Source organism: Rhincodon typus, chromosome 3 (genome assembly GCF_021869965.1).
Source record: "Rhincodon typus isolate 14 chromosome 3, sRhiTyp1.1, whole genome shotgun sequence".
Lineage (NCBI taxonomy): Eukaryota > Metazoa > Chordata > Chondrichthyes > Orectolobiformes > Rhincodontidae > Rhincodon > Rhincodon typus.
In genome coordinates this window covers 119,977,922-120,002,239 of record NC_063334.1, presented here as the reverse complement: position 1 = coordinate 120,002,239, position 24,318 = coordinate 119,977,922, and positions in this window count along the sequence as shown.

Below are 24,318 nucleotides of genomic sequence, written 5' to 3'. Positions count from 1 at the left end.
GGGTGCTGGGGTTGAGGGTGATTGAGCGGTGAGTGCTGGGGGTGTTGGGTGCAGGGGGTGAGAGCGATAGTACGTTGATTGCTGGGCGTGTTTCTGTCCTGGGGGTTTAGGGCGATAATTTGTTTGGTGCTGGGGGTGTTGGGTGCCTGGGGTGAGGGCGATAGTACGTTGAGTGCTGGGGGTGTTGGGTGGAGGGTGTGAGGACGAAAGTACATTGAGTGTTGGGGGTGTTGGGTGCTGGGGGTGAGGGCGATAGTACTTTTATTGCTGGGGGAATTGGGTGTGGGGGGTGAGGGCGATAGTACGTTGAGTGCTGGGGGTGTTGGGTGCTGGGGGTGAGGGCGATAGTACTTTTAGTGCTGGGGGTGTTGTTTGCTGGGGGTGAGGGCGATAGTACATGACAACAATGTGACTGGACAAATAATCCAGAGCGCTGCCTCGTGTTCTGGAGGAGAGAAGCACAAAAAAATGCTGGAGAAACTCAGCAGGTCTTGAGAGCATGTGTGGAGAGAGAAGTGAGCGCTAACATTTCAAGTCCAGCATGACGTCTTCTGAACTGCTATTGTTTTGGGCACGTGGATTTGATTCGCACCATGTCAGAGATTGAAATTTGATCAGCAGCTGGAATTGAAAGCTAGTGTAACGGTGACGGTCAGGAAAATAAATCTTCACCTGGCCTGGCCTACAAGTGACTCCAGACCCACTCCAATGCACTTTATTCTTGGTGTCGTTCGGGGCAATTCGGAATGGGCACTGGCATAGCCAGCAATGCCCACATCCAAATGAATTAAGAAATTAATTTTATAGCTCCTTTAACATAATAAAGCATTCCAAATTGCTAACACTGGATTGTTATTTGGAAAACGCAGTTCCCAGCTGTTGGATGAATGCTTTGCCAAAGAAATAGGTTTTAGGATTACTTACAAAGATGCTGCTATGATGTCTCCTTATTCCTTTAAAGCTGTTTTCACAGCTCCTCGAGAGGACAGTTAAAAGCCAATCATGTCATGCGTAGAATGAGAGTCGCAAATATAGGCAAATAAAGGGGTGGCGATAGCCGAGTGGTATTATCGCTGGACTGTTAATCCAGTGACCCAGACAATGTTCTGGGGACCCAGATTCGAATCCTGCTACAGCAGATGGTGGAATTTGAATTCAATAAAATATCTGGAGTTAAGAATCTAATGATGACCATGAATCCATTGTCAATTGTTGGGGAAAAACCCATCTGGTTCACTAATGTTCTTTAGGGAAGGAAACTACCATCCTTATCTGGTCTGGCCTACATGTGACTCCAGACCCACAGCAATATGGTTGACTCTTAACTGCCCTCTGGGCAATTAGGGATGGGCAATAAATGCCGCCTGGCCAGCAATGAATGAATAAAGAATGAAGAAGGCCAAAGTAGTTTCAGATGGCAAGCTCCATTTTCTCCCCGTTGGTCCAGGAACTCCCTACCTACGTCCGTGACACCACCCACGCCCTCCACCTCCTCCAGAACTTCCAATTCCCAGGTCCCCAACACCTCATCTTTACCATGGACGTCCAGTCCCTATACACCTACATTCCCCATGCAGATGGCCTAAAGGCCCTCCGCTTCTTCCTGTCCCGCAGGCCCGACCAGTCCCCCTCCACTGACACCCTCATCCGCTTATCCAAACTCGTCCTCACCCTCAACAACTTCTCTTACAATTCCTCCCACTTCCTACAGACAAAGGGGATGGCCATGGGTACCCACATGGGCCCAAGCTATGCCTGCCTCTTTGTAGGTGACGTGGAACAATCCCTCTTCCGTACCTACACTGGCCCTAAACCCCACCTCTTCGTCCGTTACATTGATGACTGTGTCGGCGCCACCTCGTGCTCCCACGAGGAGCTCGAACAGTTCATCCACTTCACCAACACCTTCCACCCCAACCTTAAGTTCACCTGGACCATCTCTAACACCTCTCTCACCTTCCTGGACCTCTCTGTCTCCATCTTGGGCAACCACCTAGAATCTGATATCCATTTCAAGCCCACCGACTCCCACAGCTACATAGAATACACCCTCTCCCACCCACCTTCCTGCAAAAATGCCATCCCCTATTCCCAATTCCTTTGCCTCCGCCGCATCTGCTCCCAGGATGAGGCATTCCACTCCCGTACATCTCAAATGTCCTCGTTTTTTAAGGACCGTAACTTCCCCCACTCAGTGGTCGAGAATGCCCTTGACCGTGTCTCCCGCATTTCCCGCAACTCATCCCTCACACCCCGTCCCCGCCATAACAACCAAAACAGAATCCCCCTCATCCTCATGTACCACTCCACCAACCTCCGGATCCAACGCATCATCCTCCGACACTTCTGCCATCTGCAATCCGACCCCACCACCAAAGACATTTTTCCCTCCCTACCCTTATCTGCTTTCCAGAGGGACCACTCTCTCCGTGACTCCCTTGTCCGCTCCACACTCCCCTCCAGCCCCACCACACCCGACACTTTTCCCTGCAACCGCAGGAAGTGCTACACCTGCCCCTACACCTCCCCCCTCACCCCCATCCCAGGCCCCAAGAAGACTTTCCACATCAAGCAGATGTTCACCTGCACATCTGCCAATGTGGTATACTGCATCCGCTGTTCCCGTTGGGGCCTCCTCTACATCAGGGAAACCAAGCGGAGGCTCGGGGACCGCTTTGCAGAACACCTACGTTCGGTTCGCACTAAACAACTGCACCTCCCAGTCGCGAACCATTTCAACTCCCCCTCCCATTCGTCAGACGACCCATCCTGGGCCTCCTGCAGTGCCACAATGATGCCACCTGAAGGTTGCAGGAACAGCACCTCATATTCCACTTGGGAACCATGCAGCCCAATGGTATCAATGTGGATTTCACAAGCTTCAAAATCTCCCCACCCCCTACCGCTTCCCAAAACCAGCCCAGCTCATCCCTGCCTCCCTAACCTGTTCTTCCTGCCACGTCAAGCTGCACCCCCATTTCCTACCTACTAACCACATCCCGCCCCCTTGACCTGTCCGTCCTCGCTGGACCGACCTATCCCCTCCCTAACTCCCCACCTACACTCACCTTTACTGGCTCCATCCCTGCCTCTTTGACCTGTCTGTTTCCTCTCCACCTATCTTCTCCTTTATCCATCTTCTATCCACCTCCCCCTCTCTCCCTACTTATTTCAGAACCCCCTACCCCTCCCCTCCCCCATTTCTGATGAAGGATCTAGGCCCGAAACATCAGCCTTCCTGCTCCTCTGATGCTGCTTGGCCTGCTGTGTTCATCCAGCTCTACACCTTGTTATCTCAGATGGCAAGGTTTCTTTTTTAATCCTCTCGTGGGATGTGGGCATTGCTGTTTGAAATTTATTACCCTGGAGAATGTAGTGGTGAGTTGCCTTCTTGAACCACTGCAACCTAAATGCTATAGGAGGGGTGGGTAGTTATATGTTGGCATTAGGGAGTTTGAGGTACTGTCACTGGTAGTAGTTCAGAGGCTAATTTTCTTGGTGCATCAGTTCAAATCCTATCACAGCGGCTGGTGAGATTTAGACGCAGCTGATGTGTTTGGAATTTAAGGCTGTTCTTAGAAGTGGTAACCAGAAGACTATCATTGAGTCATAGAATCCCTACAGTACAGAGTCCACACCGACCGTCAGAGCATCCCACCCAGACACATCCCCCTATAACCTACCTAATCTACACATCCCTGAACACTGTGGGGCAATTTAGCATGGCCAATCCACCTTCCCTGCACATCTTTGGACTGTGGGAGGAAACCCACGCAGACACAGGGAGAATGTGCAAACATCCACACAGACAGTTGCCCGAGGGTAGAATCGAACCCAGGTCTCTGGTGCTTTGAGGCAGCAGTGCTAACCACTGAACCACCGTGCTGCCCCAATGTTTCTGAAAAGCCCAAGTGGTTCCCTAATGTCCTTCAGGGAGGGAAATCTGACCTCCTTACCTGGCCTGGCCTACCTGTGACTCCAGACTCACAGCAACGTGGTTTGAAATGGCCTAACAAGTCAATCAGATCAAAAGCACTTAGGGATGGGCAACAAATGTAGGCCTTGCCAGCCACACCCACATTCTGTGGAAACTCCAGGACATTGACTCAGTGACAGCGAAGGAATGGAGATATATTTCCAAGCCAGGATGGTGTGTTGCTCACAGGGGATCTTGCAGCTGATGGTGTCCCCATGTATCTGGTTCTCTTGATTGTGTGTGCTGCCACCTGTCTCATCTACGTGGGTGGCACAGTGGCTCAGTGGTTTGCGCTGCTGCCCCACAGTATCAGGGACCCGGGTTCGATTCCATGCTCGGGTGACTGTGTGTGTCTGGAGTTTGCACATTCTCTGTGTTTCCTCCACGTGCTCCAGTTTCCTCCCACAGACCAAAGATGGGCGGGTCAGGTGGCTTGGCCATGCTAAATTGCCCCCATAGTGTCCCGGCATAAGCAGGCTTGGTGGATTAGCCATGGGAAATGCAGGGTCACAGGGATAGGATGGGGGGATGGGTCTGTGCGGGATGATCTTCAGAGGTTTGGTTTAGACTCAATGGGCTGAATGGCCTGCTTCCACACTGTAGGGTTTCTATTAGTCTAAGTGTGTGGGTTCTCTAGGGGCTTACCCGGTACAGTGTGTGTGAGAGAAGTCACCATCTGGTCTAACTAAAAAAGTCTTGCAATGTCAACAGAATATGGTTTATTTTATCTTTGTAGCTGTTTATGGACCAAGAGAATAGGCTCTATGTTATGACCGAGTCTAGAGGCAGGATATGGTCTTAGCTCTGGTTCCAGTGAGGTCCCACTTTCCTCTCTCTCCAAACCCAAATAACATTGCAGCAGCTCCATTCACTCGAGTGTTAACCCTTTTCAGCTCCATGGTCAACACGCTCGATATTCTGGGCGTTGAAAGTTGTGGATTTGGAGTGGGGCTGTCGAAGAATCCTTGGTGACTTGATGCAGCGTATCTTGTAGATGGCACACCCTGCTGCTACTGAGCATCGGTGGTGCAGGGAGTAGATGTTGGAGGTGGTGAATGGTTTGGTGGTCCATAGGCTGTTTTCTCCTTCCTCCGAAGGACCCTAATTGAACCGGTTGGGTCCCCGAGATAGAAACCATTCTCCTTGTTTCTCAGCAATGTCTGAATAGGTTTTTAATTCAGAAAGGACAATGTCAGAGCTCCTCAACTTTGAGAAGAACGATGCTGGTTTTTCGGCTTCAAATAGGCAGGATCACAAATGGTTAAAAATCCATCTGCATCTGATGTGCTTTGGGTGTTAAACTGAGTCAGAGAGCACACATTGCTCTGTTGCCATGTTTTTCCGCGAATAGGGCTTTCACTTCTGAGTCAGAGGCTCATGGATTCTGAAGCGAAGGTATTTCAGTCCTGTAGTGTGGAGGTGCTGTCTTTCAGACGAGCTGTTAAAGACTGCACAGCCTTACCTGACAAACAGTACGGAGTTGCTCCGAATGTCCCAGGGCAACATTCTTTGCTGGACAAACATCAGAAGCTGGAAGGGGCTAAGTCGGGACGGTGGGATGGGCAGACAGGTAGCAGTTGGAATTTAATGAAGAGAGGGATTGAAGTGATTCATTCAGGCTGGAAGAACAGACAGCAATATAAAACAAAGATACCAATTCTATAATGCATCCAATTATAAAATGGGTTCAAGAGTAAAGGGCGATTGGTGTACATATGCATAAATCATTGAGGATGGCAGGACAGATTAAGACAGTAGGTAATAAATGGTACCATGCCCTGGGCTTCACTAGGAATGTTAAAACAGACTAAAACACCGCTTACACCTTAACTGAAAGTATTCCTTTAATTAACATATTAAGCAAAATGTCACATGAACGGTTACATCCTGGGGACAGGAGCAGGATGCAGAAACAGCAACACCATTTTGTCTGACTCCCTCTGCTCTTCTGCTTAACCCCTGCATATTTTCTTTTCAAACGAATATGGAATTCTATTTCAAAACTGAGTATTACATTAAATGTTTAATATTCAGTCCTTCCACCACCGATGGGATCCATTGCAGATACTCACCAGTTCTTCTCCAAACCACACACTGTCTTGATTTGGAAACATATCGGCATTCCTTTGGCGTCTCTGAGCCGAAATCCTGGAGCTCGGTCCAGGACCAATGGTGGACATTTCTCGAGGTTAAAGGGGAATGGGCAGAGAGTGGGAGAATGGCACATTGAGAAGGTGCATTCTGGAATTGTATGGGATAAACTAAATTAAATTCTTTCCAATCCCCTGACGTCATGCTAAATAAATAGTTCAGGCAATCAGAGATGCACCTCAGTTGGAGGACTTGGGGTACAATGGCCCAGTCTATGAACCTCCTCATTGGCCCTAACTGATTCTATTATGGCGGTGAATGAAAGTCACCGCACCAGGCTACTTGACATTTCACTGTGCATCAGGGGATTTTTTTTGTTTTACTTCAAGATCATGGAAAGTCGGTTCAAAGAAAAAAAGACATTAATGAACATATTTTTGTAACATAACTTCATTGGAAGTTGAATGAGAAGCATGATGGTTGTGGTTCTGTCTCTTTGCATGTCAAAATCGCTGATTTTAGACACAAAAATATAGATCCAGCAAGTAATTAGGAAAGCACATAGACTGTTGGCCTTTGAAATAGGCCATTCAGACACATGAGTCTGCTTCACCATCCTAGATCATGACTATCTACCTCAATACTATTCTCCTATACTATCCCCATATCCCTTAATGTCACCAGTATCTCGAAATCTAGCAATCTCTGTCTTGATTACAATCAGTGACTGAGCCACCACAGGGCCCAGGGGTATAGAAATTATTGCAAGAAGATGGAAGTATAAAAGAAGTAAAGTCTTGATGCAACTGTAAAGGACATTGTGGGACCATGACTGGAGTCGTGTGAACTCTTCTGGTCTCTTGAGCTAAGGAGGGGCATATTTCCATTAGATACACCTCAGAGAAGGTTCACTCAGCTGATTCCAGGAATGGTGGTTAGAAGGAAGGTTGACTAGGTGGGCCCAATTCTCATAGGACATGAGAACAATGAGAGGTGGTCTTATTGAAAGATATAAATTTCTGAGGGGACTTGACAGGGTAAATGCTAAATGATTGTTCCCCTGCCATGGGCGAGACTATAAGTAGGGAAGATAGTTTAAACATAAATGATCGCCAGTTTAAGACTAAGATGTCTTGTTGGTGTTTGGAATTGTCTTCCACAGAGAACAGTGAAGGCTAGATCATTGAGTATGTTCAAGGGTGAGTTAGCCAAGATTTTTGTTTGACAAGTGAGTTGCAAGTAAAAAAGGGGAATTGAAGTTGAGACAATTTTATCAAATGATGAAGCACGTTTGAGAGGCTAAATGGCCCAAGCCTGCTGCTATTTTTTATAATGAGATGGCCTTTTCGAAGACCAATATGTAGGAGCAAAAATGGGAGATTAGCAACAAAGGGAGAGAAAGAACGCACGACAATTTCTTTATTCTCTTCCTCAGTGATCATGGACTTGAAGTGAATAGGAAAGCAGACATATGAGGGGAATATCTTCACACTGAGGATTTTAAGATCTGGACCATGGCTCCTGAAATGATGGGAAATCAGATTTAGCAGAAATTGTCAAAGTTACAGTTGGGCAAGGAATTGAGGGAGACTAATTTACAGGATGATGAATTGTGTGACTGAACACTTTCATAGCACTACCACAGCTATGATGGGTCGAATGGCCCGCTTTCATGTTGTAAGAGAATTAAGTTCTCGTATTCGAGGAGGCAATGGTCTAGTGATATTATCGCTAGACTATTAATCCAGACCCTCAGCTAATGTTCTGGGGACCCAGGCTTAAATCCTGATATGGCAGACAGTGGAATTTGAATTCAATAAAGAATCTGGAATTAAGAGTCGAATGATGACCACAAATTGATTGTTGGGGAAAAGCCCACCTGGCTCATTAATGTACTGTAGGGAAGGAAAGCTGCCATCCTTACCTGGTGTGACTCCAGACCCACAGCAATGTGGTTGATTATTAACTACCCTCTGGGCAATTATGAATGGGCAATAAATATTGGTCTAGCCAGAGATGCCCACATCCTGTGAGTAAATAAAACAAATATGTGCTTTTTATATTCACTGGATGTGTCAATGTGCTTTCCAATCCTTGAAGTACATTTTGAAGTGCAGTCTTGTAGGAACGTTGGAAATGCAGCAGCCAGTTTGCACACAGTTAGCTGCAGTGACTTGCAATGTGATAAGAACTGATGGATGCCTTTTAAGTGTGATGTCGATTGAAGGATAACAGGACACATAGAAGATAGAAGCAGGAGGAGGCCATTCGGCCCTTCGAGCCTGCTCTGCCATGCATCACGATCACGGCTGACCATCCAACTCAATAGCATAATCCTGCTTTCTCCTTATAACCTTTAATCCCATTTGCCCCAAGTGCTGTATCTAGCCACCTCTTGAATACATTTAATTTTTTGGCATCAACTACTTCCTGTGGTAATGAATTCCACAGGCTCACCACTCTTTGGGTGAGGAAATGTCTCCTCATCTCTGTCCTAAATGGTCTACCCCGAATCCTCAGACTGTGACCCCTGGTTCTGCACACACCCACCATCGGGAACATCCTCCCTGCATCTACCCTGTTCAGTCCTGTTGGCATTTTATAACTCTCTATGAGAACCACCCTCCTCATTCGTCTGAACTCTAGTGAAAACAATCCTAACCCAGTCAATCTCTTGTCATAGATCAGACCCGCCATCCCCGGAATCAGCCTGGTAAACGTTCGCTGCACTCCCTCAAGAGCAAGAGCATCCTTCCTCAGAAAAGGACACCAAAACTGCACACAATATTCTAGTGTGGTCCCAAGAAGGCCCTGTATAACTGCAGCAACACATCCCTGCTCCTGTACTTGAAACGTCTCGCAATGAAGGCCAACATACCATTTACCTTCTTTACCGCCTGCTGCACCTACATACTTACCCTCAGCGACTGGTGCACAAGGACACCCAGGTCCCATTGCACACTCCGCTTCAGGTAGTAATCTGCCTTCTTGTTTTTGCTTCCAAAGTGAATAACCTCACATTTATCCAAATTATACTGCATCTGCCACAGATTTGCCCTCTCACCCAACCTGTCCAGATGATGCTGAAGGATCTCTGCGTCCTCGTCACAGTTCACCCTCCCACCCAACTTGATATAGAACATAGAATATAGAATAGTACAGCACAGTACAGGCCCTTCGGCCCACAATGTTGTGCCGGCCTATTATCCTACTAAGATCAAACTACCCTGCATACCCTACATTATACTAACTTCCATGTCCCGATCCAAGAGTCGTTTAAAAGTCTCAAAAGTATCTGACAGCATCATTTGCAAATTTTGAGATGTGAGATGTTACATGTTGTTCCCTCATCCAGATCATTAATATACATTAATCTCCCTTGGTCTTCTTCAAAGTAATGACGGTGAATGTTTTACACCCTCTTGAACCTGTGGATTAGGGTCTCGATTTATTGTCTTATCAGAAAGATGGTCCCTACAACACTGCAGCATTCCCTCGGTATTGCTAGACTATTAATCCAGAAACCCAGCTAATGTCCTGGGGACCTGGGTTCAAATCCCACCACGGCAGAGGGTGGAATCTGAATTCAGTAACTTAAAAAAAGTCTGGAATTAAGAACCTACTGATCACCATGAAATCATTGCCGATTGTTGGAAAAACCTGTCTGGTTCACTAACGTCCTTTAGGGAAGGAAATCTGCACTCTCACCTGGTCTAGCCTCCATGTGACTCCAGACCCACAGCAATGTGGTTGACTCTCAACTGCCCTCTGAAATGGTCTAGCAACCACTCAGTTGTATCAATCACTACAAAGTCTCAAAGGAATGAAACCAGATGGATCACCAGGCATCAACTTAGGCACTGGAAAAGACAACGGCAGAAACAGCCCTGTCGACCCTGCAAATTCCTCCTCACTAACATCTGGGGGTTAGTGCCAAAATTGGGAGATGCTGTCTCACAGAGTAGTCAAGCAACAGCCTGATATAGTCATAGTCACAGAATCATACCTTACAGACAATGTCCCAGACACCACCATCACCATCCCTGGATATGTCCTGTCCCACCGGCAGGACAGACCCAGCAGAGGGGGCAGCACAGTGGGATACAGTCAGGAGAGTGTTGCTCTGGGAGTCCTCAACATTGACGTCGGACCCCATGAAGTCTCATGGCTTCAGGTTAAACATGGGGAAGGAAACCTCCTGTTGATTACCACATACCATCCTCCCTCAGCTGATGAATCAGTACTCCTCCATGTTGAACAACACTTAGAGGAAGCACTGAGGATGGCAAGGGCACAAAATGTACTCTGGGTGGGGGATTACAATATCCACCGCCAAGAGTGGCTCGGCAGTAGTACTACTGATCGAGCTGGTCAGGTCTGAAAGGACATAGCTGCTAGTCTGGGTCTGCGGCAGGTGGTGAGGGAACCAACAAGAGGGAAAAACATACTTAACCTCATCCTTACTAATCTGCCAGCTGCAGTTGTATCTGTCCATGACAGTATCGGTAAGAGTGACCATCGCACAGTCCTTGTGGAGACGAAGTCCTGCCTTCACATTGACAATACCCTCCATTGTGTTGTGTGGCACTATCACTGTGCTAAATAGGACAGACTTCATACAAATCTAGCAACTCAAGACTGGGCATCCACGAGGCACTGTGGGCCATCAACAGAATTGTACTCCAGCGCAATCTGTAACCTCATGGCCCAGCATATCCCCCACTCAACCGTTACCATCAAGCCAGGGGATCAACCCTGGCTCAATGGAGAGTGCAGGAGAGCATGCCAGGAGCAACACCAGGCATACCTGAGGACGAGGTATCAACCTGGTGAAGCCGCCAAACAGGACTATTTGCACACCAAACAGCGAAAGCAGCAAGTGATAGAAAGAGCTAAGCGATCCCACACCAACGGATCAGATCTAAGCTCTGCAGTCCTGCCACATCCCAACGTGAATGGTGGTGGGCAATTAAACAACTCACTGGAGGAGGAGTCTCCACAAATATCCCCATCCTCAATGATGGAAGAGTCCAGCACATCAGGGCAAAAGATATGGCTGAAGCTTTCACAGCAATCTTCAGCCAGAAGTGCTGAGTGGATGATCCATCTCGGCCTCCTCCAGTGGTCCCCAGCATTAAAGATATCAGTCTTCAACCAATTCGATTCACTCCACATGATATCAAGAAACGGTTGGACACACTGGATACTACAAAGGCTATGTGCCCTGTCAACATTCCGGCAATAGCACTGAGGACTTGTGCTCCAGAACTTGCCACTCCCCTAGCCAAGCTGTTCCAGTACAGTTACAACACTGGTATCTACCCAACAATGTGGAACATTGCTCAAGGATGTCCTGTACACAAAAAGCAGGACAAATCCAACCCGGCCAATTACTGCCCCATCAGTCTACTCTCAATCATCAGTAAAGTGATGGAAACTGTCATCAACAGTGCTATCAAGCAGCACCTGCTCAGAGATAACCTGCTCAGTGACGCCCAGTTTGGGTTCTGCCAGGACCACTCAGCTCCTGATCTCATTACAGCCTTGGTTCAAACATGGACAAAAGAGCTGAATTCCAGAGGTGAGCTGAGAGTGACAGCCCTTGATATCAAGGCTACATTCAACCGAAAGTGGCATTCAGGAGCCCTGGCAAAACTGGAATCAATGGGTATCAGGGGGCAAACGCTCTGGTGGTTGGAGTCATACCTGACACATAGGAAGATGGTTGTGGTTGTGGGAGGTTAATCATTTCAGCTCCAGGACATCTCTGCAGGAGTTCTTCAGGGTAGTGTCCTCGGTCCAACCATCTTCAGCTGCTTGATTAATGATCTTCCCTCCATCATAAGGTCATAAATGGGACATTCACCGATGATTACACAATGTTCAGCACCATTCGCGACTCCTCAGACACTGACGCAGTCCATGTTCAAATGCAATAAGATCTGGACAATATCCAGGCTTGGGTTGACTAGTGACGAGTAATATTCACTTCACACAAATGCCAGATTATGCTCAGCACCAGCAAGAGACAATCTAACCACCATCCTCTGACATTCAATGGTGTTACCATCACTGAATCCCCCACAATCAACATCCTGGGGGTTATCATTGATCAGAAACTCAACTGGACTCACCACATTAACACAGCGGTTACAAGAGCAGGCTAGAAGCTGGGAATACTGCGGCAAGTAACTCGCCTCCTGACTCCTCAAAGCCTGTCCACCATCTACAAGGCACAAGTCAGGAGTGTGATGGAATACTCCCCACTTGCCTGGATGAGTGCAGCCCCAACAACACTCAAGAAACTTGACAACATCCAGGACAAAGCAGCCCGCTTGATTGGCACCACATCCACAAGCATCCACTCCCTCCACTGTTGAATCTCAGTAACAGCAGTGTGTACTATCTACAAGGTGCACTGCAGAAATTCACCAAAGATCCTCAGACAGCTCCTTCCAAACCCACGACCATCTAGAAGGACAAGGGCAGCAGACATAAGGGAACATCATCACCTGTAAGTTCCCTTCCAAGCCACTCACCATCCTGACTTTGAAGTATATTGCCGTTCCTTCACTGTTACTGGGTCAAAATCCTGGAATTCCCTCCCTAATGGCATTGTGGGTCATCCCACAGCAGGAGGACTGCAGCGGTTCAAAAAGGCAGCTCCCCATCACCTTCACAAGGCCAACTACGTATGGGGACAAAATGCTGGGCAGCCAGCGACACCCACATCCCATAATAAAACTTGTTGTGAAACTTGAAAGGGTTCAGGAAAGATTTCCAAGAATGTTGCCAAGGTTGGAGGGTTTGAGCTATAGGAAGAGGCTGAATAGACTGGGGCTATTTTCCCTAGAGCGTCGGAGGCTGAGGGGCAACCTTATAGAGGTTTATAAAATCATGAGGGGCATGGATAGGGTGAATAGCCAAGGTCTTTTTCCTAGGACTGGGGGGAAACCAAAACTAAAGGGCATCATTTTAAGGCGAGAAGGGAAAGATTTAAAAGGGACCCAACGTTTTCACGCAGAAGTGCATGGAATGAGCTGCCAGAGGAGGTTGGTGGAGTTGGGTACAATTACAACATTTAAAAGGCATCTAGATGGATATATTAAAAGGAAGGGTTTAGTGGGATATGGACCAAATGCTGGCAAATGGGACTAGATTAATTTAGGATATCTGGTTTGCATGGATGAGTTAGAACGAAGGGTCAGTTTCCATGCTGTCAGGCTCAATGACTCCACAATATAGGAACCTAGGAACAGGAGTATGCCATTCAACACCTTAAGCCTGTTCCACCATTCAACATTAGGCTGATCTATGGCCTAACTCCATATTCCTGCCCTTGGGCCATATCCCTTAATAGCATTGCCTCACGAAAAAATTATCTGTCTCAGATTAAAAATGAACGACTGATCCAGAATCGACTGCCATGTGTGGAAGAGGGTTCCGAACATTTACCACCTATTATGCTGGTATACGGTTACAAAATGAGGAACGATGTGTCGGACACCCATTGGTTTGCAAGCTTTGACATGAAGACCTTTCCAAGGTAAATGTGACCAGTTCTGCATTTGCCAATAGGAGCCAGACTGAATGAACTGCTCGCTGTGGCTCAGTGGCTAGCCCCTTAGTCTCTAAGTGAGAAAATGTTGGATTCCAGTTGCACTCCCTGAGAGTTGAGTATAAAACCCACACTGACTTGCAGTGCCATGCTGAAGGGGTGCTACCCTGTCAGGGATGTTATCTGCTAATCTCTCTGCCCTCTTGAAGGTGTGCACAACTGATTATTTTGAAGGGGAGTTAGGGAGTTCTCCTGACATCTTGGTCAACAGTTAATCTGCTTTTTCGATTTGAATTATTATTGTCACATGTACCTAGATATAGTGAAAAGTTTTGTTTTGCATACAGTACAGGCAGATCATACCATACAAAGTGCATTAAAGTAATAGAAAAGAGTGAGGAATACAATATTATGGCTGCAGAGAAGGTGCACAAACAGTGAGATCAACATTAAATTCAAAATTTGAGAGGTCCATTCAGAAGCCTAGTAACAGGTGTTCTTGAATCAGTTAGTATGTGTGCTTAAGCTTTTGTATCTTTGCAGTGTGTACGATCTACAAGATGCACTGCAGAAATTCACCAAAGATCCTCAGACAGCACCTTCCAAATCCACAACCACTTCCATCTAGAAGGACAAGCACAGCAGATACTTGGGAATACCACCTCCTTCAAGTTCCCCTCCAAACTACTCACCATCCTGACTTGGAAATATATCGCCCTTCTTTCACTGTTGCTGGGTCAAAATCCTGGAATTTCCTCCCTAAGGGCATTGTGGGTCAACCCACAGCATATGTACTGCAGCGGTTCAATAAGGCAGCTCTCCACCACCTTCCCAAGGTCAACTAGGGATGGGCAATAAAATGCTGGCCAGGCCAGTGATACCCACATCCCAAAAAATGAATAAATGAAAAACCAATCCTCTGCTCGATGGAAGAGGCTGGAAGAGATTATGATCGGAGTGGGAGTGTTCTTTGCATATATTGGTTGCCTTCCCGAAGCAGCGAGAAGTATAGATGGAGTCAATGGATGCAAGGTTGGCCTGTGTAATGGACCGGGCTATGTTCATGACTCTCTGTAATTTCTTACAATCCTGGGCAGAGCAGTTGCCATACCAAGTCGTCATGCATCCGGATAGAAAGCTTTCCACGGTGTGTCTATAAAAATTGGTAAGAGTTTTCACAGACATGCCAAATTTCCTTGACCTCCTGAAGAAGTAGAGACATCGATGTGCTTTCTGGACCATTGCATCAAGTGGGTGGTCCAGGATAGACTGTTGGTGATCGTCGCTCCTAGAAACGTGACGCTCTTGACCCTCTGCCCCTCCGCGCCATCGACGTAGACAGGGATGTGCCATCCACCTTGCTTCCTGAAGTCAGCTTTTACTGATGTGGGTTGTAGGTTATCAGGTCATTATCATCTTGTGGCTCGTGGGGGCTTGCTGTACGCAAAACTGAACTGCTTTTCTCATATCGAAACAGCAACCGCAAATTTAATGAATGCTGAATTAGCTGCAAAAACACTCAGAGACATTTTGAAGTTGAGCGACGCTTCACAAAATGCCACCCTTTCTTCTTTGCTTGTAATCATCTGTCTCTCCACTCTGCAGATACCAAAATAACCCCAGCCTATTGTCATTCGTAACAAAAAAAAACAATCTGGAAACTCATATATAAAAGTGCTTCATTTTAGTAATTTCAGTGGTTTATTTCAAGGACGAGAGAGAATAAAACAGCATCGTATAACAATAGGCAAGAGAAATTAAACTAAATCACAAGGCCGTCCTGGGGAAAACAGCATTTGTGTGTGAAAACAGGCTCATTGTTATATGATCATCATTCCACAGTGTCTGAATTGAAGCATGAATCCAGTTTATTTTTGTTAAGCTGTTTTCATAAGCAAAGCTCTGTGCAAAATCTCGATAAAATCCCAGAAAACTGGAGATGGTAGGATCAAACCCCACCTGTGAACACAATGAAATATTAAATGGAGCAAAAATATGTGACCATCACAGGTGCTGAGCTCTTGTAAAGTGAAAAACAAACAATCGATTTCTTAATTTGCCTGGAGGAAGGGAACTTGAGTGACAGCAGTGGTGGTGGAAGGTTGTTTTTCAGATTGGAGGTCTGTGACCAGCAGTGTTCTGCAGGGATTCGTGTTGGGTCCACTGTGTTTGTCATTTATGTAAACAATTTGGATGAGAATGTAGGAAACATGGTTGGTATGCATGCTGATAACACCAAAATTGGTGGTATGGCGGAGAGTGAGGAAGGTTATCTAAGATTATAAAGGGACCTTGATCAATAGCCCAATGGAGTGACAGGTGGAGTTTAATTTGGATAAGTGTAAGGTATACAGTTAATAGTAGGAACTTGGGAGGTGTTGTCAAACAGAGAGATCTGGGAGTTCAGGTACACAGAGATAACAAGGTATGGAGCTGGATGAACACGGCAGGCCAAGCAGCATCAGAGGAGCAGGAAAGCTGATGTTCCGGGCCTAGACCCTTCCTCAGAAGGCTGACGGTCTAGACCTGAAACATCAGCCTTCCTGCTCCTCTGATGCTGCTTGGCCTGCTGTGTTCATCCAGCTCTACACCTTGTTATCTCAGATTCTCCAGCATCTGCAGTTCCTACTATCTCAGTTTAGGTACACAGTTCTTTGAAAGTTGTATCACAGGTAGACAGGGTGGTGAAGAAGGCATTGAGCACAGTTGCCTTCATTGCTCAGAAAAATGAATAGAGGAGTTGGCATGTCATATTGAGGGTGTACAGGATATTGGTGAGGCCACTTTTGGTGTATTGTGTGTATTGCTGGTCTCCCTGGTAAAGGAAGGATATTATTAAATTAGGCACAGGGCAGAAAAGATTTATAAGGATGTTACCAGGACTGGAGGGTTTGAGTTACAAGGAGACGTTCAACAGGCTGAGAATTTTTTCACTGGAGCGTTTGAGGTTGCGGGGGGACGTTATACAGGTTTATAAAATCCGTGAGGGGCATAGACAAGGTGAATAGCAAAGGTCTTTTCTGTTGGGTCGGGGAGTTCAAAATTAGCAGGTATATTGTTAAGAGGTGAAACATTTAAAAGGAACCCGAGGGCAGCCTTTTCAGACGGAGGGTGGTACATATGTGGAATGGGCTGCCAGAGGAAGTGGTAGAGGCAGGCACAATTACAACATTGAGGTGGGAGGAGGGGATAGGTGGGAGGAAGAACAGGTTAGGGAGGCAGGGACGAGCTGGACTGGTTTTGGGATGCGGTAGGGGGAGGGGAGATTTTGAAACTTGTGAAATGTTTCCATGCTGTATGACTCTATGACTCTATAACTCAGTACACAGTTTCTGTTTTATTCCCATTTGCTTTGGTTTCTTTTGCCCTCAGAATTATATTAAACTCCTTCTTGAAAACATTCAAAGCTTTGGTCTTAACCGCTTTCTGTGGCAGAGAATTCCAGAAGCTCAATACTCTCTGGGTGAAGAAACCTCTCCTCATCTTGGCCTATGGCATATCCTTAGACTGTGAGCCCTCATTCTGGACTCCCCAGTCATTCGGAACATCCTTCCTGTATTTACCCTGCCTAGTCCTGCTAGAATTTAATAGATTTCTGTCAGATTCTGCCAGCCCCACCCTGCCATCCTGTGAATATAATCCTAACCGATCCAGTCTCTCTTCCTGCATGAGTCCTGCCATCCCAGGGATCAGTCTGGTAAACATTTTGTGATGATGCTATCACTTCAGGAGGTTATTTTGTCCTGTTTTCTCTTTGAAGAGAGGTTGTAAGGTAGAGGCGGAACACTGCCTCTAAGAAAGCAAATAATTTGCGAGGCCTTGGGTTTTTTTAAAGTTAGAACAATGGAAGCAGCCTGAAAGGGTGTACCCAGTTCTCTTGGACTAGGCTTTCTAGTTTTTTTTGTTTTTAGGTTTAGTTTTAAGCAGAAGCTATTGGGGTCTCAAAAGAGTTGGAATCCTCAGTGACTGTCTCCTGCCTGCTAATTTCTTTGAATTTTCTCTTGATGTATCTTTCCTCTTGGATTGGAGAACAGCATGTGAGAATCAATGGCCGAATTTTCCATTTTTTTTTGCCAGTGTGTTTATGGGATTTACTATATTGGAACAGTTAATTAGTAATAGTTATTGTATCTATCATTCAGTGAAGTTTCCAATCTGTTTAGTTACTTTAAATTCCACTTTCTTTGGTTGCATATTAACCACAGTGTTTAAATCAATTGTGTTTTGCTTAACGTCGAGTAGTTTGACCAGTTACATTTGTAGCAGCTTCCTGGCTGCTAAAACACAGATGGATTGCTAATTTGGTCAAACTGCAAGGGTACATTGGCCAAGTAAAACTCCGAAATCACAAAACTCACCCACCAGATACACTACAAACACAGCAGCCAGTAGCTAGTGAAAAATAATGTAAAAGTCAACAGTTTTTCTGGACAAACATACCCTCGACAACTTACCACTAAATAAACGACAGCCCAGACAGAAAGGCACTATGTCCTGCTGCACAAAGAAACTAATAGTAGCATGCCATCCAAATGATTGACTCTTGTTTCAAACTATGAAGTGTATCTCCCTGATTATCCAGAACTATATAAAGTTCTGGAAAACTATCTAAAAGGTATAAAAACAGAGTTCACCTGCAAATCTCACTCTTGGAACTGTTCTTGGAATCTCTTGGAATTGCCTGGGACCTTCTGAGGAGAGCAGTGTGGTGAGAGGTAGAGACCAGCTGACCATCCAGAGGAACAGAGAAAGAAAGTAGCTTTGCTGACCCAGGGACAGAGCCACAGAGAGAGCGACTGCATAAATTTACAAGGGACTCAGGAAGTATTCCAACCTTAAGGGGCCAAATAGGATTAGGGACAGTATGTTTAGTATTAAAGATTACTGTGATTTTGTTCCTGATAAAGTGGGAATGTTTTGCTTCGGTTGTGTTCGTACTGATTTGACCGTTTTGGTATTGTGGGACGCCTGGGCAAATTCATTCATAACGTTCTGGTCGGAGTTGTCTGTAACTTGTTTAAAGAGGAACCAGACACCACATTGCAACTGAGACACTTTGTATTTGCCTTTAAAACAAGGAAAAGTTAGGATCTAGGCTACCTTCTTAAAATATTTTTGAGGGGGTCTGGTCTGGTCCATAACACTTTGTTGCAGTCCCTCTATAGCAACAGCATCCTTCCTCAGGTAAGGAGACCAAAACTGCGCATAGTGCTCCAAGGGTCTGTACAATTGCATCAAGACATGCCATCTCCTGCACTCGAATCCGCTCACGATAAAGGCTGATATACCAGTTACCTTCTCCACTTCCAGTTCATCTCCTACTCCTGTTGATTTCAATGGTCCTGTGTATTGGAAGGGCTTGCAAGTTCACACACCCAGCTGTATGGCTGCCTTATGAATGCACTTTCCTTACCTGTCTCGTTCTGGGCTGGGACTTGAACCTGAGCTCTCTGGCTCAGTGATGGGGTCACTATTCACTGCACCACAATATCAGTTTAAGTTGGGAGACATGCTAAAGAAGTGAAAAGTTGGAAATGAGGAGATACAGCAGCAAAGAGTGAAGACAAATTCAGTGCCTGGGTTGAAAAGAGCGCATATATTATCAGAGATAACAAGGTGTAGAGCTGGATGAACACAGAGGCCAAGCAGCATCAGAGGAGCAGGAAAGCTGACATTTCAGGCCTAGACCCTTCTCATCAGCCTTCCTGCTCCTCTGATGCTGCTTGGCCTGCTGTGTTCATCCAGCTCTACACCTTGTTATCTCTGATTCTCCAGCATCTGCAGTTCCTACTATCTCTGAAACATTTATTATCAGCCTGTTATACAATAAGAAACTGAATGACGCACAAGACCAAAAGGATTTAGGAGCATTGATGAACTAAAATTGCAAATCAGTGCAGCATTTATACCTGCTCCTGCTGACAAACACTGGGACTTATTTCTCACGATATTGAATAAGGATACAGAAAGCAGTTGAGACCAAAATATTGAGTGTTTTGAAGAAGGAGTGAGGTAAGCGTAAACTGAGAATTAGGGCCAGACTATTCAGGAGAGATGTTAGGAAGCACTTCTACACACAAATGGTGGTAGATGTTTGGAACTCTGTTCCACAAATGGCAGTGGATGCTGGACCAATTGTTAACTTTACATTTGAGATAAATAATTTTTTTTTGTTAAGCAAAAGTATTAAAGGATATGGGCCAAATATGGAGTTAGGACACAGACCAGCCATGTTCTCACTGAAAGGGGGCAGACCCGAGGGGTAGAATGGTCTAGCCCTGTTCCTATATTCCTATATTGTTCTTAAGGCTGAAGGGTTTGAAGGGTTAGGGGGAGAAAGTGGAAATAGGAGACTGAGTTGCATGACCAGCCATGATCATATTGAATAGAGAGCAGGCTTGAGGGGCCAAGTGGCCTGCTCCTGTTCCCTATTTTCTATGTTTCTATTCAAAGGGTATGTCAAAGCTACATTAGAATCCTGGTAAAATGCACACCTCGCGTCTCCGTACTTTTAAAGGAAACAGCAGCAGGGAGTGAGGGGTGTTCGATACAGATTTAAATGCAGAGTGTCTGAGGCTAGACTATTACAACGAGCTCTGAGGTTATCACAACCAAGGAAGATTGAACAAGCTGGAGCTCTTTACTATAGAGGAAACAAGGCTGACAGATTACCTGACAGTCTTTAAAATTATCAAGGGGTTTGAGAAGGTGGATATGGAGATATTTCCACAGGGGTGGGATAGGCCAGACATTGTAAAATAGTCACTATTAAATCCAATAAAGAATTTAAAGAAATTCTTTTACTCAGAGAGTGGCGAGAATGTGCAACTTGCTTCCATTTTGAAAGGTTGAGGCCATTAGCAACAGAGAAACTAAATAAAGACAAGCGAGAAAGGAACATGATAGCTGAGAGCTGTATGGCAAACATGGTAGGAGGTTGGTATGGAGCTTAAACACTGCCATTCAGTAGTTCTGTCAAATGGCCTGTTTCAATGGTGTACATTGTATATGGGTGATGGTGTGTTCCAGTTCACACGCAGTCTGAGTAGCCATGGTAACATACACTGTCACATAGAGTAATGAATAATGATTTATACAGGCTCCAACAAACTTTCCATCATATGGCTGACCAGGAATCTCTCCTGACTTTATTTACTTGCCATTGAAGGAGTTGCAGGTTGATCCTTAGTATTGGATGCACCTTCTTTGTCTTGGAGTGGGCCTTTAACTTCTTCCTCAGAGGCAGGGCTGCTATCCACTGCACCAGATCCCCTCCTCACGTTCGGTGTTATCCTGCATCATTTTACAACAAGTGAACGTAGATCTTCTACTGATGGTCTACTGCATTGGCAAAGTCAAGGGCTCTGATGAATCAGATTTCGAAAGCAACTACTCTACAGAGTGTCAATCAGTGGACTAGAATATTCTGGAGTGTAGTATGATGGGATACTTTGGTAATTAGGCAAAGTGATACCATGGTTTTGCCAGAACTAGATGGAACCGAGTATGACTAAGGATATGCAATAAATGGTGGCTCAGATAGTGATGAATGAATAGAAACGAATCCCCCTCCTGAACCCTCTAGAGTGTAGTACAATGTCTAATGCAGCCTGTTAATGCTCACTTTATGGAGTGTAGACCTGACTTTGCTACATGAAGAACAGGCATATTCAACTCAAAATTTAAAACGCTGTTTCTTTCTTCATAGATGCTGACGTGCCTCAAGCAGGATATTTTTTCAGACATGGCATTTTTTATAATGTAAGAAACTGGAGAGTGATATAGTGGTATCGAAGAATCCAACAGACGTTTTTCACAGCTGTCTATTATATGCAGTCATTACATATCCCTGACACCAAGTGCCTGGGCTAATGTTCAGTAAATAGGTTACAAAGAGACAACATGCTTCTAGTAGCATGTCATGCTTCAAGTGACCCAAGTTAAGCTGGAGTCTGAGATCTTTATACCTTCAGATCACATGATATGATGAAGTGACAATATTATGAGAATTCCTCTTAAAGGTATATCAAAATTACCCCCTAACCCTGAGTCATAGCACAACAGATGAGCCAGATCTGCTGAGTATTTTAGCATTTCTGATTTCCAACATCCACAGGATTTTGCTTAAATATGTTGAGCTCTTTCGATTCCAACTTGTGTTACCCACCATCTCACATATAATTAATCAAATGAACTTAATCTTCTGTACAAACAAACTTAAAATGATGGCTATTATTTTCCTGAGTTTCTTTAAGAAGTGCAAAATTTTGTAACACAAACTCCGCGTCACTCTGCGAGGAGGCAATTCTCAATCTCTTCATGCTTACCACCTGAGAAGGCAGCTCACCACTACTTTCTCAAGGGCAATTAGGGACGGGAAAAGAAATACAGATCTTGCAAACAACACCCTATTTCCTGGAACAAATAAAAAATGCATTCCACTGGGAAACAAATGTGATTTAAAAGTGATAAGATTTAGTACAATATCTTACTGAATTAAGTTTCACATAGAAGAGACAGCATGCTATAGGAATAATGATTAGAAAACTGGGACCCTTTCTGCTTTAGATGACAGACTTTCAATAGCTGTGTGATTTCTCTTTCTGACACATTCAGAGCCCTTTTTTATTTCCCTCGCTCATTATGCTTCCTCTGAAATCAAGTCACTGATCTTGCTGCGTCTTTGTGGTTTATCTTAATGTTGAAACCCTCATCAACTGATAGGTTTATTCCCTCTTGCTGGCTCCACTCACTGACCTTCACCTGTATCCCAAGTACTGTTTGATGCAGCAAACTTACCACCTCAATAGCGTATACCTTTCCAGTTCTTTGGCCCTTGCCCAGGGAAGTGAGTGGCGAACAATCTCTTGAGACCCATTCTAAGAGAAACAGTTCAGCTCCAGTCATGTCCCAGCCAATATCTTGCTCTTGATCAATGTTAACAATACAGAATGTGTTGTCACTCTCTCATTTGCTTTTTCTGGGATCTTGCTGTGTACAGATTGACTGCTGTGTTTCTGACAGCAGTGGATCAAAAACAGAATCTCTTTTTTTCTCGTTATTTCAGATTTCCAACAGCAATATATTGCTTTCATTATAAATACTTGCTTGGCTATAAACCCTGAGGTTATGAAAGGCATTACAGAAATGCGGATCTTCCTTTTTTACTTTCACCCACATTCATAGAATCCCTACAGTGTGGAAGCAGGCCATTCAGCCCATCAAGACCACACCACCCTGCTAACAAGCATTCCACTAAGACCCAACGCCCTACCTTACTCTGTAACCCCATATTCCCCATGGCTAATCCACCTAGCCTGCACACCCCTGGACACCATGGACAATTTAGCATGTCCAATCCACCTAACCTGCACATCTTTGGATTGTGGGAGGAAACCAGAGCACCTGGAAGAAAGCCATACAGACACTGGGAGCATGTGCAAACTTCACACAGTCACCCAAGTGTGGAAATGACCCCAGGTCCCTGGTGCTGTAAGGCAGCAGTGATAATAACTGAGTCACCTTGCTGCCCTGGTTATCTGAGACTCTCTTACTCATATCTGTCTGGAATCTGTACAGAAGACAGTGGCAGTGGAGACAGGAATTCACAGGAGCATTAATTTGACACTGAAAGTTGAGATAGTTTCTGCAAGAGGTACAGGGAAAAGGCAGGAATGTAGAATTGAAGATTATTAGATCAGCCATGATCTTATCGAGTGGTGGAGCAGTCTCAATGGGCTGAATGACCTATATTTGTGGCTTACGTCTTATGGTCTTATGGACCCACTGGTCTAACATTGACTGTTCTTCCAGTGCCTGTGAGATGGAGAGTTTACCAGCATAAAGTGATGGTGTTTCCCCTTCTTGTGCAGAAGAACTGGGTTTGGATTTCAGTCCAGGCAGTGCTGGTGTATGGAGTCCTCATGCTGAACAGTGGATCAACATTTAGCAGAGTGATTCACATCCAATAGGGGAACCGTTCCATGTCAATGTAACTATAAGGAGCCCATGTAGGCAGAGAAGGCAGTGGGGTAAGTCGCTCCATTCAGAGCTCCACTCTGCTCGCCAGTTCTTTTTCTTTGTCCTTTCTTTTTTTTCTCCCTTCTTCTCTCTCGCTCTCTCTCCCTCTGTAGTAATTCTATCCGCCCACCATCCACCCCTTTTAACTACCTACCTAAGCAGTCAGGAAGGAGCTGGGTCGCGACGGGGAACCACGTGGCGTGAACTGAACGTGTGGGTTGTGACCTGCAGCAACGACAGATTGAGTGTAGGCTGGAGCAACGGCAGCGGATCAAGAGTGGGCCGGCGAGATTGGGCTGGTGGGGCAGATCAGAGCGGGACTCTGGCGGAGGCATGGGGAGGGCTGGAAATCCTGGAGTGGGACTCTGGTAGAGGCATGGGGAGGGCTGGAAAGCCCAGAGCAGGACTCTGGTAGAGGTATGGGGAGGGCTGGAAAGCCCAGAGCGGGACTCTGGTAGAGGTATGGGGAGGGCTGGAAAGCCCAGAGCAGGACTCTGGTAGAGGCATGGGGAGGGCTGGAAAGCCCAGAGCGGGACTCTGGTAGAGGTATGGGGAGGGCTGGAAAGCCCAGTGTGGGATTCTGGCGGAGGCATGGCGTGGGCTGGAAATACTGGAGCGGGATTCTGGCAGAGGCATGGGGAGGGCTGGAAATCCTGGAGCGGGACTCTGGTGG